The sequence below is a fragment of the Pteropus alecto genome, unplaced genomic scaffold, assembly GCF_000325575.1.
Source record: "Pteropus alecto unplaced genomic scaffold, ASM32557v1 scaffold192, whole genome shotgun sequence".
NCBI lineage: Eukaryota > Metazoa > Chordata > Mammalia > Chiroptera > Pteropodidae > Pteropus > Pteropus alecto.
In genome coordinates, this window is record NW_006432938.1 from 254,015 (window position 1) to 272,866 (window position 18,852).

The window sequence follows — 18,852 nt, forward strand, 5'->3', positions numbered from 1 at the left end:
TGTTTACCATAAGCAATCCCAAACCAGGGATTGAGAGCCTTTCATAAAGAAGGACTCTCCTCTTAACAAATAACATGAGTGTATTTACCAGGAGGTTCAGTCATCAGCATGTCTACCAGGATTTTAAACTGGTTATCCACCTTCTCTCTCTCTCTCCATGAAAGTATCCCTCCAAGTAATCAGGAGAATGGATCAAAAATTAAGTTACAGAACAGCTGCTTTAATTTCTTCCAACCACTGCCCTTAGAGTAAAAGTCCAGCGGCCTCAGCTCTTGTGCGGTCATCCCTCGCCCCTTCTCTTTGCCTCTTTGTTCACTCCACTCCACCTATTCAGGCTCTTCGCTATTTCTCAGGGGTCAAACATATTGCTGCCTCTGGATTTTTCCATTTATTCTTCCCTTTGAATTCTTTCTCTGACCCCTCATTAAAAAACAATGCCCCAGGACTACGGCCATGCCACTCTGAACAAGCCCGATCCCGTCTGATCTCAGAAGCTAAGCAGGATTGGGCCTGGTTAGTACTTGGATGGGAGACCACCTAGGAAGACCAGGTGCTGTAGGCGTAAAAAATAAAAAAAATAAGGGATTGTAAGCTGACAGGGTCCTTGCAATCTGTGAGGTCAACCAAAAGTTGCCTCGCAAAAAAACAAAAACAAAAACAAAACAAAAAAACAATGCCCTGTTCTTTTTGCGTTTTTCTCCATAGCATTTACCATCATCTGATAATATTATGTATTATATTTTTAATTGCTTAATTTTAAAATGATCTATGTTCCTCTCTAGAATGTGAGGTCCATGAAAGCAGTAATTTTTAATGATCTATTTATCCTGTACGCCAAGAGCTTAGAAGAGTCCTAAGGGTGGAGAACCACAGTGTTTGCTTTGAGTACAGAAGGCCACCATGAACATGCCCATGTGTCTTCTTTCTGACTTATCTAAGTGGTTGTGAACCAGCAATGTGTCCTGTCTTTCCTGTATGTAAGTATGCTTACCCAACAAAAGATACTTGATATGACAATTCCAGGACAGCCAATAGTGTAGATGGTAGGACACCAGTGGTCATCCTTGGGTTTTTCTAAATATTCTAACTAACTTTATAGCTAGGGGCACAGAGTCTTGTTCCCATATTATCTTTCATATTATCTTTCTGGAACCTGAAAGGAACAGTTAAGTTGAAACTAAAGGAATAAAAACAGCTACAGTTGTACTTATATGGGGTATTCCTCCTGCACGCCAACTGCAGAAGCTAAGGTGCATATCACCTCCCAGAAGGAACACAGATCTCCCTATACCCCCATCCCCTTATGAGGAGAATATTCAGGAGCCGAGAAGTGGGGTGTCATTGGTGTGCCCTCTTCCAAAACTAACACTTCCAAGTCCCTTTGTCATTCTTACTTCCTTTCCTCAAATTCAAGCCTCTATTTGAAGAATAATTTCTTTACCTTTAAAGATGAATTTCAGGGTATGTTTTGAGAAGAAAAACTTCATTCATTTAGCCTATATGATGAATAGAGTTTTAAACCAACATTCAACATGTATTGAGAACATACAATGAATCATAGCTAGCTCATGTATAACACACAGATACTACACATGCACTTTAGATGAGTCATCTCATTTAATTCTTATGACAAATGTGAGATGAATATTATCATAGTTGTTATATGATGATAAAATTGGGGCCCAGAGTTTAAATGACTTCCAAGTCACTTAGCTATATCACAGCACAATCAGTGCTCAAATTCAGCTCTTCCTGACTCCAAAACTTTGAGGACTCACATACTGTGTGTTTGCTCCGTATTGTGATAGGTGGTTGGCCCGGGTAACCATAGCAAAGAATAAAAACTAAATACAGTGTGGTCTCTTCCCTCTTGGAATGATAAGTCAGCAAGAGAGACCCATGCAGATACCAGTGAATATAACAAGAGGTATCCACGAACATTTCTTGAGCACTCCCAAAATGCCTGTCTCTATACTAGACTTAGGATACGGCAATGATTCATCCAGAGCCCATCATTCGAGGTCTGTTTGGTGAGACAAACACGCAGCAAGAGTCAGAGGGCAGCACTATTAATTACCCTGGTTAGGATGGGAGAAGGAGGGGGGCGAGAGGAGGGAGAAACTTAAGGCAGCAGAGGAGATAGAGTTTAAATGAACCTTTGCAAGATGTGGGCAAACGAGATGGAGAAGAAGGTCTTTGATCAAAAACAAACTGAGTGACAAATGTCACTGAGGTAGGGATGCAGTACTAAGCGTATAAGGATAGCAATGACTCGTCACGTGGAGGATGGTTAAAGGCGATGGGGATGTTCACTTAGAGGTGAGAAAACCTAGGGGGACCTGATAACTGTCTTCAGTGTTTACAGATCTTTTAGGTAGAAAAGGGATTCAGCCTCAATATGTTTGGAACTAGGATTAATGGAGAGGAGCCTCAGAGAGACAGGTCTTAGACAAATAGAAGGAAGCCCTTTCTGACAGCAGAACTGCCCGAGGAAAGTCAGAATTTAAAAGGCACTGTCTTAAGAGATTGTTAGACATAGGCTAGACACAAATGTGGCAGAAAACTGACAGAGACAGTGCAAAAAGAGATCCTTACAATGCAATACGTGGTGTGTAGACCTGGGACTTGTCAGAAATGCAAAATCTCAGACCCTACCCCAGGCTACTGAATCAGAACCCGTGTGCACACAACATTCCCAGGTGATCTGTACACAGGTACAGTGTGAGAAGCATCGCTGTGGATGGACAATCTTCAATGTTTCGAAACCTAGGATTTCGTGTGTGGTGGGAAATAAAACTGGAAAAGGAGATTGGAATTAAATCAGAAGAATCTTGAATTAAATTCTACGGAGTAAGGACTTTTTAGGCTTCAGGGTAGGGAATTTTCAACTCATTTTTCTGGCAAAGGAATGAACCACGAATAGATTCTTAACTATTTTCCACCTGTGCGTATAGTGGGAGCATATCATTGATAAAAGAGTTGTTTTTATTCTTATAAACAGTTTCTAAGATTTTATTTATCTTCTGTTTGTGATTGTTTGAAAAATCTGATAGGAAAAGGTTCTATTTCTCAAGGAAACAGACATTGATATCCTATCTCAACTTTTAAGTCACTCCACTGATGGTTTTTATTATCATTCGTGGCTGACAAGCTCATTTATATCTGGAATAACACACATCAGGCTGTCAACATTGTGTACCTCTGAAAGTTGGGACTTAAAAAGATGGGAAGGGAAGGGAAGAATATTTATTTTTCTCTTATATATCCTGTATTATTTAGCTTATAACAAATATGTATGATACCAGTCCCTATGGCAACTACAATAACTCAAAAACAAAAGCTCTAAATCTACAAGATACTGATTACAGAGAAGGAAGGGCCCACTATGCTCTTGTAGCATGTTGCTTGACGTTCTGCCTCACCAGCAACTGAAATTATTATTAGCTACTTGGCTGGAGATTTTTATCTCCGCCGTTACTCTCTACTGGTGTGTAACGGCTGTTTACTTATAACAGAATGACAAATGAGGGAAGGAGGCCTGGTTGTCAGACATGACAAATTCCTACAACAGATGCCTTTTCCTGGCCCTCACCTCTATGCATTTGGGGCCTGCTACATAGAATACATGTAGAAAAAGGCACATCTTCTTTGCTATAATTTCTCTAGAAGGTAGAGTTTTCTAAGTGTACTGATATTCAATATTGGGAAAAGAAGCCTAAAAATACACTTGCAACACATTTTTACATCTTGTTAAGCATTTTAACATATCATATTTTCAGTTGCTCTCACACAAATTTGTGGTATACATTTAAAGGCAGATGTTATCATTATAGTTTTGTAGATTAAGGCCAGGGATCTCAGAGAGGTTAATTAAGAAAAAGAATGGGAGGACTTTTTTTATACCACTATTTGCTCTTGAGTAAGTTATATTTAAAATATTTACATGTGCAACAACAAAAGGATGGTCTTAGAATTTATTTTTCTAAAAAATAATCCCATAATATGAAGTATAAGAACAATTGCTGTTCTCTATTAAGCACATATGCATACCAGATACTACACATGCATTATTACTAATTATTACCCGCAAAGTAAGCGTTATTATCCCCACGTTAGAGATAAAGGAAGGTTCAGAGTGGTTAAACACTGTGCCCACAACGGCAATTTTCAAAGCCGGACTCAAGTACAACTTTAACTTCTAAGCCCATGTTTTGTCCCCAGTGACACAGCTTCTCACCATGAATTCCTGTACTGCGGGGAGAACCTGGCATTGCAGGAAAAACATCAGTCCCAAATGGCGTCACGTCTCCGTCTAGGCTTCAGTGAGGCTGCAGTATTTCCGGCCTGCATCGTCTGCAATTTCCTCCTTTGAACAGACCGTCAGATCTCTTTTTCCTGTCAAGTCACAAGCAGCTGGTATCGAATTCATTTTTTTCCAAACCACAAAACGGATTCCCAAAGTGGAATTCGAATTGAATCTTGAGGTTATACCACACCAATTTTTTTTTTTCTCCTAATAATCATCTATCTGACCTACTCACTGAACTCTTGGCTGCATCGATATTCATTATGTTATTCAGAGCAAAAAAATAGTAGAGAAAAAAACAATTTATGCTATCTTGCCTGATCACTAACAAAGATGGATAAGAGGAAGGCCAATACATTAGGGCTGGCAGACAAACATTTAAATGTCCTTTGCTCCTATATTCCAATTCTCTGCTCTGCCCTGTGGATGGCAAATGATGCTATAGGGTCGTGTGATGCATCCTGAGAGTGAGTCAGCAAAGGAAACTTGTGCCTAGTGAAATAAAGATCCCGAACTCTGCCAGCATTGATCGATGCTGTCCTTGAAAATCTATTATTTGGGAAATGGCAGCTGAGGGCCGAGCTCCCGGCCGTAATAACTCCTAAAAACTTAAAGCAGAGCCTGCAGGAAAAGACCCTCCTACCTGCTCCCACCCTGCCCCCTCCCCAGAATAACTCCTAAAAACTTAAAGCAGAGCCTGCAGGATTGGTGAGCTCTTGGTGAATTTTAGCTGAGAGATCTAGAAAACTCCAGATGTCAAGCTAAGCAGCTCATGAAGCCAAGCATTACTGCATCATGGGTAGGAAGTCAGGCATCACCACGCTGCGATCATAAAGGAAAGATCCCATTAAATCATTAAGCCACAGTGCTGGAAGAGGGCGTCACTGTGAAATGGAAGCCCTGAAACCGATGGGCATCCTATTGTGGTGGGAAGAAGAGGGGCCGTGAAGCCCAGGATTCTCCCTGGAACTGGCCTTGGCCTTGGGTGCTGGTGCGCAAGGCAATTCTTTTTGAGACCCAGTTACTTTGCTCATACAGAGGGACTAACGCCTGCATTGCCTTGGCACTGACTTATTCTGAAAACGAGATGAGATAATACACTTGAAAAACCTACACAATTCTTACCTATTATTAAACTGACAAAAGGCATTCGTTGTCAGACAGAGTCCCGGAGGCCAGAAGAGTGGCTTTCTCCACCCAGATGGCAGCTGTGACTTCCACTTTCGATCCTGCATTCAGGTAGAGGTGGCCTGGACACTCTCTGATGTTGAGTCAGCAGGGGGAGTATTTAGTCTTTCTCAAAATTATGTATCAGGATTTAAAAAAAAAAAGAAGAAGAAGAAGAATTATATTAGCGATTGGAACCAGAATTTCTCTTAGGGAGGGAACCACTTTGTTTAGGAAAATACCTTCATGCGCGGCCTGGAGGTAAAAGGTGACGCTCAGGTGACACATTAACAGGAGTCAAGGCAACAAAAGAGAGCACTGAATCCCTGTGCACTGGACATGAGCGGAATTTTTGAGAGAGAAAAAGCTCTGAGTAGAGAGAAGGGCTGAACCACACAGAAATCGGCGAGGGCCACGATATCTGCACTGACCGAAGGGTTTTTGAAGAGGACCAGCTAGCGCTGCGTTTGCCGCTGCTTGTGCTGCCGCGATGCAAATCTCTCTGTCGCCCCCCGTTTTCGGCACATCGTCTGCAGTCATAAATGAACGTGCTGAGACAGTCTGATTCAGGGACAGCAGGAGCCTGCAGCCAGAGGTGGCTGTGAGACTGTCAGTTCCCAGGAATTCTCTGGAATCTTGGCGAGCACAGATGGGGTTGCATCCGTGGGGCAAGGCCAAGTGACTCCAGCAGACCCTTGAATTATCACATTCTCCTGTCTCCAGCTGCTCTCTCCGGAAGACTATTTTTTAAATTTATTTTCAAATTAGAGTTGACATACAATATTATGTTAGTTTCAGGTGTACAATGTAGTGATTAGATATTTATATACCTTACAAGTGATCACAGTGATGTCTAGTAACCATCTGTCACCGTACATTGTTATTATATTATAGACTATATTCCCTATGCTGTACTTTACATCCCCATGACGAATTTTATAACTGCCAATTTGTACTTCTTAATCCCTGTCACCTTTTTCACCCAGCCCTCCATCCTCTTCCCATCTGGCAACCATCAGTTTATTCTCTGTATCTATTAGTTTGTATCTGTTAGTCTGTTTTGTTTCATTTGTTCATTTGTTTTGGTTGGTTTTTTTTTTTTTTGATTTCTCATATAAGAGAAATCATATGGTATTTGTTTTTCTCTGTCTGACTTGTTTCACTTAGCATAAGGAAAGACTTAGAAATGCACTGAACAAAATCAAGAAAACATCATATGAGCCAGAAAAAAAGTGGACCCAAACCAAGATTTAGTACGAAGCAGCTACGTACTTCCGGTGTGGGGTTGGGAGGAGTGCCAGGTCCTCAGTGGATCATTGTCCCCCACAGTGGCCATTTCCAGCCTTCCCCAGCCCCGAGGGCTCCGATCCTGCCTGTTGATCATGCTCGGCTGAGGCCAGCCCCGGCCCACGCTCCAGATTCCGTCCTTTCCTGCTGCCGCGTGTGCCTCAAACGTCCTCCCCCTCCTTCATCCCTTCCTCTCCACTCGCTCCTCCTTCGGCTTCGAAACACAGTTTTATCCGGTCCCCAGTGCCACCTTCTCTCCGGCTATTGCTCTTGCACTTTTCTTCACTTCACAGACAAATTTCAAAACACACACTTCCTCGCCTTCCATGGGCTTCTTAATCCACTCAAATGTGGCTTTCCAATCCTAACCACTCCACCAACACTGCTGGCACCAAATTCATCAAACGTCTCCCGTTAAAGGCTTTGTCTTAAATTATTGATGGCATTTGACAAAATCCACAACTTTTTTTATTTGAAACACCTGTTCTCCTGGTTTTCCTTGGTTTCCGCCACACCACGAGCTCCTAGATTTCTTCCTAGTCCATCTCAGGCTCCTTTGCAGGGTGAACTTGCTCCAAGTCGCCGAAATGTTGTGCCCCTCAGGGCTCTTCCCTGGGCTCTCTCCTCTCCTCTCCCCTGTTCTCTTCTCTTTACCTGTCCCCCTCCAGGAAATGGGATACACTCCTCAGGCTTCAGCAATATTTCCGGATCCTCATATTCTACTTCCTATCAACATGAAAACTTGGATGTCTAGTTTTGCCCTCTGACCTCCGGAACCTGCTCCTTCTCCCAGGCCCCTCCCCAGCTCCACCCTGTTGTGTGAGGTTTTTCCTCAACCCTTTAGTCCTCCTCCTCCCAAACTTTCATTCTGTCACCCAAACTTTCAATCCATCGCTAAGTCTTATTGTTTCAACATCCTCAATATCTCTCTAACCTGCTCACTTCTCAATCCAAATCATAGTTCGTGCCACCGTCATCTCTCACCAAAGTCATGCTAGCAACTTCTAAACTGGTCCTCTGCCCCTAGTCTTGTCCCTTCAGATTAGTGGGTTAATTCTCCATACTGTTGCCAGAATGATCTTTCTAAAACAGAACTCAGTGGTACTCCTCTGCTTAAAACTTTAGTGGTACCACAAGCTGCTCTAGGGATAAATTTTAGGCTCATTAACATGGCTCTGAAGGCCATTCAAGATCCAGCCTCTTGATTCTCTTCCCATAAAATGTATCTTATTCCTTCTTGCATCTCCAGCACCAGAATCAGGATCTGCCATACAGTATGTGCACAGTTTATGTTTCTTGAATTAACATTTCCAAGTCCAATCACGTGACACCCTTGATAAAACCCCTTCCTGCTCAGTCAAGCAAATAGACTGTAGGTGTATTAATTTCTGGTTTGACCTCTCAAGGAAACTATAAGCCTAGCATGGGTGGCGGCCATCTGCATATTGCTGGATGACTCTTACCAGGTGGCCCCAGAAGTGCAGGCTGCGGCTGAACTTGGCCTGCAGCTGGACCCCTCCTAGGAGGCCCTTGAGCTGGCATACCTAGTGGCCTTCTTTTACCAGCAATGGAGCTGGAGCATTACCCAGGACTGCATCTGAGGAGGACACACCTGAAGGGCTGACTGGGCAGGCACCATAGGCCTGCTAAAGTGAATCCTGCTCCATAGGGTCAGCCTCTCACTGGCCAGTCCTCACAACCAATCATCCTGAGAGTCAATACCCCCCATCAGCATGAAAACAGCAACCAAGGCTCAACTATAACAGGAGGGCACCACAACCTACACAAAGGACACACCGTGAGCGCCTCACTTAGATGACCAGGGAAGACTGTGCCACTGGGCCCCACAGGACATCTACTACACAAAGCCACTGTACTAAGACCAGGAAACTTAGGAGTCCTACCTAATACATAGAAATAGACGGAGGGAGGCAACCAAAATGGGGAGACAAAGAAATACATCCCACATGAAAGAATAGAACAGACCTCCAGAAAAAAGCCTGAACAAAGTGGAGACAAGCAAACTACCAAATGCAGAATTCGAAATACTGGTTATAAGGATGCTCGATGAACTTAGAGGAAGAGTAGATGAACTCAGTGTGAACTTTAACAAAGAGATAGAAAACATGAAAATGGAGATGGAAAACATAAAAGGGAACCAGTTAGAAAGGAGAATACAATATCTGAGATGAAGAGTCCATTAGAGGGAATCAGCAGAGTGGATGATGCAGAGGATCGAGTCAGCGATTTAGAGGATGGGGTAGCAGAGGACACCCAATCAGAACAGAAACAGGAAAAGCAAATCCAAAAAAATGAGAATAGTTTAAGGGGCCTCTGGGACAGCATCAAGCACAACTTTTGCCTCATGGGGGTACTAGAAGGGGAAGAGAGAGAGAGCAAGGAATTGAAAACCTATTTCAAGAAACAAAACTGAAAACTTCCCTAACTTGGTGAAGGAATTAGACATACAAGTCCAAGAATTGCAGAGTCCCAAACAAGATGAAGCCAATGAGGCCCACACATTATAGACCAAGACACGGCATAATTAAAGTGCCAAAGTTTAAAGACAAAGAGAGAATATTAAAAGCAGCAAGAGAAAAGCAATTAGTTACCTCCAAGAAAGCTCCCACAAGACTCAGACAATTTCTCAACAGAAACCTTGCAGGCCAGAAGAAATTGGCACAAAATATTCAAAGTGATGAAAAGCCAGTACCTACAATTAAGGTTGCTCTACCCAGCAAAGCTATCATTTAGAATCGAGGGACAGATAAAGAGCTTCCCAACAAGAAAAAGATAAAGGAGTTCATCAACACCAAGCCGGCATTACAGGAAATGCTGGAGGGACTTCTTTAAGAAGAAAGAAAAATATGTATCAAAAATATGAACAAAGAATGACAATAACTATATATCTATCAACAAGTACTTCAAAAGAAAAAGAATTAAATGCTCCAATCAAAAGATAGGGTGGCAGAATGGACCAGAAAACAAAACTCTTACATATTCTGCCTACAAGGGACTCATTTCAGATTAAAAGATACACACAGATGGAAAGTAAAGAGATGAAAAAAATATTTCATGATGGACCTAGAGGGTACTGTGCTGAGTGGAGTAGGTCAGATAAGAGAAAGAGAAATGTCACATGATTTCATATACATGTGGAATGTAAACAATAAAATAAACAGAAAACAAACAAACTCATAGATACAGAGAACGTTTTGAGGGTTACCAGATGGGAGAAGAGTTGGGGGGTAGGTGAAAAAGGGGGAAGGGATTAAGAAGTACAAATGAGTCGTTACAAAATAGTCAAGGACATAGAAAGTATAGCATAAGGAATGCAGTCAATATAGTGTGATAACTATGTATGGTGTCAGCTTAGTACTGGATTTATTGGGGTGATCACTTTGTGAATTATATAGACATCTAATCACTATATCGTACCCCTAAAACTAATATAATATTGTATGCCCAGTATAATTGAAAAATTAAAATATATATATATTTAAACAAACTCTCTAAAAGAGTGAGGAGCCAGTGTTCACAGCCCGGCCCGTCTGACCTGTACAGGTGACACCGGAGGAGAGAGGGACTGACCTGCTGGAAACCGGGGCAGGTTAGGTCCCAAGGCCGTGAGGAGTTCCAGGAGTTCACTAGAGAGGAATGGGAACCGGGGGGTGGGGGAGTCCAAGGGCATAAATTGGCTTTATTGTTTTTGGAAAATGCTGTCATGCCCACCAGTGGTATCCCCCACTGGCCACCACGCGTTCAGCATTTATTGGAACCAAGTGCTAGAAGGTGGAGGCACAATGGTGAGAAAAATCGAATCTGGAGCCTCATGGAACACGCGGGCCAGGAGCAGAGAGTGCCAGTCGTCACACAACAGCAACAATATATTAAAAATTGACTGCGACAAGTGGTGTAAGAGTTTGAAACTGAGTGTCTACTTTTGCTGGCTGTGGCAGGCAGAATAATGGCTCCCACAGACGTCCACATCCTCCTTCCCCAAACCTGTGAATGTGTTATGTTTCACGGCAAGGGAGAACTGAAAGTTTAGATGAAACTCAGAACGTGAACTGGCCGGCCTTAAAATAAGGAGATGATCCTGAATTATCTGGGTGGGTCCAATGTAATCACGAGGGCCTTAAATGGAGCAGAGTCAGAAAAATCAGGGAAGGAGATGTGGCCATGGAAGCAGAGGACAGAGATCTGAGTGATGCGGTTGCTGGCCTTGAACACAGAAGGAGCCACAAGCCAAGGAACGTGGGCAGCCTCTGGAAGCTGGAAAAGTTAAGGAAGCAGGTTCTCACCTCGAGTCTCCAGAAAGAATGCAGCCCTGCACACACCTTGATTTTAGCCCAGTGACACCCGGTTTGGACTTCTGACCTCCAGGACCATTAAGAGAATAAATGTGTGTTGCTTTAAGCCACTGATTTGAGGGATTTTGTTATAGTAACAATAGGAAAGTAACAGTGGGAGGTCATGGACTCTTCCACCAGGCGGTGGTTCTTGAACAGAGATCTGAAGAAATTTCAGATTCTACCTGGCAGGTGAGATTAGGGCAGTGAGGAGGCATGGTTTCAGAGGAGGGGATGAGCCAGCAGGTGTCTGAGCTCATGGGGCCAGCCAGGCAGGTTCAGCATATTGGTCTTTCTAAAAGCAATGGGGACCCACTGCAGGGCTTAAGCCCGAGGGCGACGTCATCAGACTGGCTTAATACAGTGCCAATCTCTGATTGGTCCCATACTTCACTCTGCCTATTTTCTTTCACAGTTCTCAGAAGCGCAAATTAGTGTGAACCAGACACAATAAGAAAGGTAAGTAGGCTGAGAGGATGTTACACCATAAATTCCAAAGTCGGCTACGTTATTTGTACATTAACCCCAGACATCCTCTCTTTCCATATAAATGAGAAATTAAAAGCTAACACACCAAAAAATAAGCCTGGTAAATACTTTGTTTTAAATGGTTGGGAATAGAGACAACAATAACACAAGATTTGCTTTCATACTAAAAGAAATGAAATTTGGAATGACAAGTTAGGAGTTTTCTGCTGACGGTTAAGTGTGGTGTGACATCTAGTGGCCAAAGTTACCAATTTTCATTTCTTCCTTCTTGGCATGATTTAGACACACTAAGTGATAAAATGTACACTGAAACCAATCACCATTGAGGAACTACTATGTGTAAAACATGAAACAAAGGTCTTGTGGGTCCCAGGCCTGGCTGGTCCCAGGTTTGGCCGTGATCCAGGTTCGTGGCTAGGAATAGGACCCCAGACTAGAATGTTACATTAGTGTAGTGGGGCGCCTGCGCCTAAAACACGTAAACATAATTCAGCTTATTGTGTCACGCATGTGTGGCTGAAGGCCACTATTGCACTCATGTGTGTGGAGCCATGTGGTCCCCTGGGGAGCAGAAGGGGAGCAGAAGAGCAAAAGCAATAAACTGCACTCCCCACGATAGAACTGTGCTCCCTGCAATAAAGTTGGTGCCTGCCATTGCATTCTCATGTCAAAAGCAATAAACTGCACTCCCCACAATAGAACTACGCTCCCTGTAATAAAGTTGGTGCCTGCCATTGCATTCTCATGTCAGCCCTTTGCGCATTCTTCTAACTGGGCGTCTCACCACCAAAACCTTCCCTTTTCTATCAGCTGAATGCTGACTGGGCTGAGGAGGAATTCAAAGATGAAAATGTGCTACCTCTGCTCTTCTTGGAGGCGGCGGACTCATTTAAAGAGTTGAGGGAAAGACAAGTATTTAGATGTTCTAATACTGGATTGCTAGAGCTACATAATTATCCCACCATTAAGGAGGTGTTTGACGACCAGAAATGAATGAGGCCTGGGCTGGAGACGCAGAGCTGGGATCCATCACGCAACAGGTGAGTGTCGAGACAAGAGTGTGGACAATGAGCAGAAACACTCAGCACTACGACTGATACAGAGTAGTTGCTGAATAAATATTAACTCCTATAAAAGAGCACCCATCATGGATGTAGTTTCATAGTGTAGTGGTTAGCACATCTGCTTTACATGCAGAAGGTCCTGGGTGCCCTAACGAGATGGATCCCGTCTGATCTCCGAAGCTAAGCAGGGTCGGGCCTGGTTAGTACTTGGATGGGAGACGACCTAGGAAGACCAGGTGCTGTAGGCATAAATAATAATAATAAATAAGAGCATTCATCAAAAATTCCAAATGCAATAGCAAGAGTAGGTCCAGGAGAGTCCCAGCTACTATGAAATGGAAATTCTTGGGCTTGATTAAATGATAAAATATTAAATCACAGTTAAAAATACACATTTAATTATGGCTGAAATGTTAGCTTTGGGTGTTTCTAACGTGACTATACATTGGGTGCCTTTGGGGAATTGCTCATCTTCTTTGAGATGCTTGCCCAATTGTAAAACAGGATAAAACAAAACAAAACAAAACCTCACGGAAATTCTGTGCAGATCAACTGAGATAATGTGTGCAAAAGAGATTTTAACCCATAAAATACCACACTCGTAAAGGGTCTGTATTAAGTGAAAAGCCAGGAAGCAAATTATGCAGAGGAAATTCTTAAACACCTAAATTGCGGCTGCAGGCAATGAAGCTGTGCGGGGGAGATCACCGAGGTCAGCTTACCCCATGGATCAATTTACCAATAATGTCTTTAACTGTTGTTGGTTTTGGTTACAGATAGCAATAGGCAACTCTTCCTGAATTTTTATTATGTTTTGTAAATTAAGTATTTCAAATGAAAAATGCTTCTCAATTCTTTAAGTTAATTTCTGATTTGCCAGTATTTGGATAGAGAGTATGTGTGTTTCAGATATTAATCATTTAACTTTTAGGTTCTCACAATTTTATGTTTACAGTTATTATTTTTCAAATTTGTGTTATCATTCATCTAGTTTATTATTATAATCTTTTCCTTTCTGCTTTTTTAAATACATTACTGATTCATTAAAATCTTTGTGCAAACTGATAGGCTGGACTATTTCACATACTTCTTGTTCAAAATCTAATTTCAGCATTTTATAAACACTGATAGAGTTTTGGCAATTTCTGATTTTATGATTTTGAATGTAACGTTAAATTAATTGGAATTTAAATTCAATTTGCTTTTATTTTCTGATTTATTTAGGATGCTTTGAATGAAAATCTAATTAAATATATTTAAATATTTTATTTGGATAATGTACTTTAAATTTTCATTTGAAGATATTATTAATTTAAAATTATTTTATTTTAAACTTAGTGCTTCTGAAAATTTAAAAAGAATAAGCCTAACATATCATTTGAGAACTTAACAAAATAATATAAAAAATGTTCTGAAAAAGAAAGAAATAATATTTTTAAAATCCCAAATAAAGTAAAAAATGTCTAGAATTAATATTATTGCATGGACTGCCAAATTTAGGTTGGAAAATGTCCTGGGAATGTTTCATTTCATACTGATTTATGCTTAGAATTTTTACCATTTACCTCAGCAGTTTTTTTGTTATAATCATTTGGTTAGTTAATATTCAGAATTTTATTTTCAATAACTAAAAATTGAAGATTTTTGTTAATGCTATTAAAACTAAAGTTTTAAAACTGTTAAAACCGGTCAGGAAATTTGGTCAATGTTGAGATTTGTCATTTATTATATTTGGAGAATTGACACAAACTGATTTACGGTGACAACATGAGGAACAGCAGAGGGCGACAAAGTCAGAGTCAGCGTGGCCACATTCTATTGGGTGTGCGCATGTGCAAGGACAGTTTAACATTCGTGTATTTCATACTGTATTTTTTTTTTGTAAGCAAATGCCCGCATCCAGTTTCAAGAAAATTTGAATTTCTAATCTAAGCATCATTCCAATGTGGATTGTTTTATTAATTTTACTTGCTTAAAAAAATACATAAACCAAAGCTAAGGTTTTAAAGATAAATTAAGGAGAGGTGAACTGGCAGCCTTTGGCTCGTTCCAAGTTCCTCCTGTTTCGTGACCTGAATCAATCTGAGACGCGCTCCACCTGCGCGCGGAGCCTGCGTGAACCCATTCCCAGCTGCATTCTGGCTTAAACAGCGTTCCTGAGACTTGGAGACAATCAGCCCAGCTGGTGCATAATTGAGGACACAAATGTGCAAAATGATCCACTCTTACCTTCCCGATGAGGGAAGATGTTGTATCAAGTACATGTTTGCATCTCCCACAATTTTCACTAATTGGTTCAGAATAAGCCAAATCCATTCAAACTTACTGAGCCCGTGTACAGTGTTCCCTCTGCCTCAAACACTTCCCAGCCCCCACCCCTGCCCTTGCACCATGTGCTTTGCCTTCTTTATGCCTAGGGATTCTTCAAATATGAGCTCGAATGTCATTTCTTCCGAATCCTTCCCGACCTGCCTCTGCATGCTCTAAATCAGAGCCTCACCGGTCCTCACCCAGCACCATGACCTCCCTTTCTCGCCTGCCTCCCCGCTAAGCTGCGAACTCCCTGTTTGTTCTTATCTTTCTCTTCCATCCCCAGGACCTACTGGGTGTGTGGGTGGGGGTGCCTATCATGTGGTAGGTATCCGATAAGTATTTTTGGAGTGAATGAATGAATACATTATTGTGAAGTCAAAATAATTGTCTCCACTTTTAAAGGCGGAAAACTGAAGCTCAGTGACCACATTTTATTATTGCTGAAATGTGAGCTTTGGGTATTTCCAGAATCCGGGAGCCTGGACACAGCTGGGTCCGCTTATGCTATGTGAGAAGTCAGGCCAGGACAAGTCCTGGGGCTTCAGAACCTCAGCCCTTCCTGGGAAGCCATTGTTACAACCTCCTCCAACTCATGGAGATGCTACAAGTAGGGCTCCTAGTGGACACCAGGACCAATGCCCAGGGTCCTTCAAGGCCAAGCGGACCCTGAGCGCAACAGATGCAGAAAACAAGGAACACTGCCGGAAAGATGAGCTCCGTTCTTGTGGGCTCCCTCCACGGAGGCTTGCAGCCCTCCCGCAGCTGGTTTCCAGGCTCCGTTCTCTTTCACATTGGATTTTTTTTTCTCTCTCTCTTCTTATTCTCCTGTGTCTAAGAGATTAATAAACCCTGGAATGCCTCCTAGTGCCAGAGAACCATTTTTTCATCCCGATGGGGGTGGAGGTGGGATTGAACACAAACACCTGCAAGGTGGAGTCAGAAGGGGGAGGAGCCCAGCTTGCTGGTAATGGACTGTGCTGGGATGTGACACCAAAGGGTCAGAGGCAGCCTGCTCCCCACAGCCTGAGCTGTGCTGTCTTTATTTCCAGTGGCTGTATGTGTGTGAATAGTGGTGGCAGCTGCAGTATTTGCATTTGGGGGAGCTCCCTAGCACGTAGTCTGTTTTAATCAGAACTTGGGGATCCCTTACCTTGATGGCATTATGCCAAATGAAATAAATCAGACAAAGACAAATACCATACCATATGATCTCACCTGAATGTGGAATCTACAAATACCCCCAAAGCTAACAACAACAACAAAACCCAATGTACAGATACAGAGAACAGACTGGCGGTTGCCACAGGTGGGAGGTGGGGTGGGCAAAATGGGTGAAGGGAGTCAAAGGCACAAACTTCCAGTTATAAAATCAATAAGCCCTGGGGACTTAATGTACAGCCTGGCGAGCATAGTTCATAATACTCTATTGTGTCTGTGAAAGTTACTAAGAGATAAATCTTGAAAGTCCCCATTACAAGAAGTATTTTGTAAAATTATGTGAGGTAATGGATGTTAACTAGAATTTTTATGGTGATAATTTCACAATATATACAAATATTGAATCATTATGCATATACCTGAAACTAATATAATGTTACATATCAATTTTATCTAAAAAAAAAAAACAAAAGCAAAACAAATGGATTCCTTCATTGTGTCTGTGAAAGTTACTAAGAGATAAATCTTGAAAGTCCCCATTACAAGAAGTATTTTGTAAAATTATGTGAGGTAATGGATGTTAACTAGAATTTTTATGGTGATAATTTCACAATATATACAAATATTGAATCATTATGCACACACCTGAAACTAATATAATGTTATATATCAATTTTTTTCTAAAAAAAACAAAAACAAAAACAAAAGCAAAACAAATGGATTCCTTCAGCAGAAGGAATAGAGCTCTGTGCATGTGATGTCCTAAACCTGGTGCTGCTAGGGGAATGTTTCAGGAAGCATTTTCCCTATGTCAGCAATGGCTCTATTTTAAGCTATTTAAACTTTAAAAATTCTAGAATGAAAAGCATTATATCATAATGCATATCTTGGTGGAGTATAGTCACAGGCTCAAATCTCACCAGCTGAGTGATCTCAATCAAATTATTTTAACTTTCTGAGTTTCAGGTTTATTTTTTTTTTAGAAGGATTAAATAAGAAAACAGATTGACCAGCCTAGTGACTAACATGTCTATGTAATATTAATTTCCACCCCCAGCCAATGACTTGCGCATGATACACTCAACGAGTGAAGAAGACAGTGACGGCTGTGATGATGACCGCAGTGGATGCCGGATTATGCTGCCCAGGTCCCCTGTCCAGGACTGAAGCCCTTAGCCCCCAGCCGTGGGAGGGCTAATGACCTGGGGTGGTAGATGGTGGGAAGGAGTGCCCTGGAGATGCAATGTATCTGGCATTTGAGAACTAAAGAGCCATTATTATAAGGACTATGGAATTGAATAGCGATTGCTGGGGGCTGGGATGCTTTACAGAAAGCAAAAGCTGAAAGCGATTAATCACCAGTTAAAAGCTAACTATGAAACCCAGAGGGCCTCCTTGGCAGAGGCTCTCATCCCCTGTAGCTAGGGGACAGAGAAAGCTGAGACCAGGGCTACAAAATAATTTTAAGAGTAATCGAACTCCAGAGAAGGTTGAATTCTCAATCTAGGCATGTTTTCTATGCTGAGGTCAGTGCCTTGGCTGAGAAGGATTGGAATCTGAGATTTCGGGCGGACACATCTAAGTCAATGCATTTGAAAATCTTGAGCCCCTGGTTCCTTTGAAAGATCTGGTCTGCTTTTCCAGGTAAACACTAGTACTTTTGCCTGAAGATCATGCAGAGACATTTACCTGGCAAGGAAACATGTGTCCCTAATGAGGATATACCACACTTTTCCTACTGGCCATTACGCTAATAACTAGGTTTAGGCTATGACATAACCCAGCTGGGTAAATTGTGACCTAAACCTGATTATTAGCACAATGGTCGGTAGGAGAGAGGATGCATGACCTCTGTAAGGAACCTCAGGAAATAGCCACCATGTACCCCGAGCCAGGAAAGAACAGATGGTCCTCGATTCTAAATGTGCTAGATGGAGATGGGTGTGGTGAGAAGACGTGGAGCAAAGTTAGATGAGGAGACATAATATAGGAACATTTTCCCATCACATGGATTTGATAGCCTGGCAAGGAACTTCGAAGACGATGCCGCGACCATGATGCTTGGGTAGCTCTTGGAAGCTCAACCAGAGAGAAGCCCGACCTGCAGCTGCTCTGCCAGATGTAGAATATCCGTTGGAGGATATCAGCATAGCCTCAGAGATATGATATGTGGCCTTGATCTTGCAAATGCATTCTTTTCCATCACTCTTTGAAAGAACTAAAAACATTTTCCATTTATGTAGAACAGGTAATAATACACATTAATGGACTTGCTCCAAGGCTGTTAATTCTCCAACCCTCTGTCATATTATGGTCCAAAGGGAAACAGATTGTCTAGACATCCCATCCCAAATAATATGGCACCGGTCACCTATATCAATGATAAGATGTTAATCCGATTGGATGAGTAAAAAGTAATATGTACATTGGAAGCCTTTGTAAGTCACATGCATTCCAGAGGTGGGGACATAAGTCTTTCAGTGACTCTGGAGCCCCACCAAATCTGTGAAGTTTTTGGAGAGTCAATGGTCTGGGCATGCTGGGACATCTCCTCAAACGTCAAGAACAAATTATTGCATATCATACCTCCCACTACTACAAAGAAGGGAATGCAATGCCTGATTGCCTTTTTGGGGTTCTAAACACAGCATATTCCACACTTGAGAATATTGCTTCAACCCATATCCTAGAAAACATAATATGTTGCCAGCTTTGC

The 18,852-nt window shown here is 42.0% G+C and overlaps 1 pseudogene; it reads left to right on the forward strand.

The window, feature by feature from the left end:
* Nucleotides 1–443: 443 nt before the first annotated feature.
* On the forward strand, nucleotides 444–562 carry LOC112476306 (annotated as a pseudogene).
* Nucleotides 563–18,852: the final 18,290 nt, after the last annotated feature.